At 47.9% G+C, this 1,145-nt stretch overlaps 1 non-coding gene across 1 annotated transcript; it reads right to left on the bottom strand.

Annotated features, from left to right (window-relative positions):
* Positions 1 to 615: 615 nt before the first annotated feature.
* On the bottom strand, positions 616 to 753 carry LOC119926047. The gene has a single exon (XR_005449964.1). It is a non-coding gene; the product is annotated as a small nucleolar RNA SNORA7 (small nucleolar RNA).
* Positions 754 to 1,145: the final 392 nt, after the last annotated feature.

Genomic DNA, 1,145 nt, shown 5'->3' with positions numbered 1-1,145 from the left:
CATATGAAGTAACTGAGGCATAGAGAAGTAAAGTGACTTGCCCAAGATCACACAGCAGACAAGTGGCAGAGCTGGGATAACCAGTGGATTCTGCCATAATTAATGGATAGGTGATATTTATTGAGTCCTTATTGTTTAGAGCATTCATTCATTCAACCATATTTATTGAGTGCTTACTGTGTGCAGAGCAGAGCACTGTACTAAGTGCTTGGTAGAGGGCTGTGATGAGGGCATGGCAAGTGGGATTCTTTCCCTGGAACTTAATCTAGAAGATACCTCGTGCCAGTGGGTATGAAATGGCAAGAGATGCCCCTGAACCTTGGGAACACTTCCTTCCTCTCTGGAGACCCCTTTCTTCTAGTCATTCAGCAGATCTTCCTATCCAATCTTCATCTTGTCTTCTCTTATCCTGTCGAGTTATCTCCGACCCATAGCGACCCCATGGGCACATCTTTCCCAAAACGCCTCCTCCATTAGCAGTCATTCTGGTAGTGTGTCCACGGACTTTTCTTGGTATAAATAAGGAAGTGGTTTATCACTGTCTTCATCAGGGCAGTTAATTCGAATCTCCACCTTGGACTCTCTCCCATCTCTGCCCAGTATAGGTGAGTTTTGACTTGCAGCAAATTGCCTTCCACTCGCTAGCCACTGCCCAAGCTGGGAATGGAATGGGTAGGCCTCTGCTTGACTCTCCCTCCCATAGCCAAGACTGGTAGAGGACTAGAAACTCTCCAGGTGTGACCCTGAGAGGGGAAATCTTCACCTTGGATGAGTCTTAACAGAGTACAGACGAGGTCTCTAAGGCCACGAGATGCAGTGTGGCTTAGTGGGTAGAGCAAGGGCCTGGAAAGGACTGGGAATCAGTAGATCCGAGGTTCTAATCCCAGCTCTGCCATTGGTCTTCCGTGCCACCTTGGGCAAATCACTTTCTTTCTCTGGGCCTCAGTTACCTCATCTGTAAAATGGGAATTAATACTGTGGGCCCCATGTGAGACATGGTCCGTGTCCAATCTGATTAGCTTGTATCTACAACAGTGCTTAGTACAGTGCCCGGAACATATTGCCCTCTTAGAAGATACCACGAAAAAAAGGTCCCCCAGGGGAGTGCTGCCCCTTGGCCTTGAGAGACCAAGGGAGATAGGATG

The sequence above is a fragment of the Tachyglossus aculeatus genome, chromosome 3 (assembly GCF_015852505.1).
Source record: "Tachyglossus aculeatus isolate mTacAcu1 chromosome 3, mTacAcu1.pri, whole genome shotgun sequence".
NCBI lineage: Eukaryota > Metazoa > Chordata > Mammalia > Monotremata > Tachyglossidae > Tachyglossus > Tachyglossus aculeatus.
This window is presented reverse-complemented; position numbering and strand designations above follow the sequence as displayed.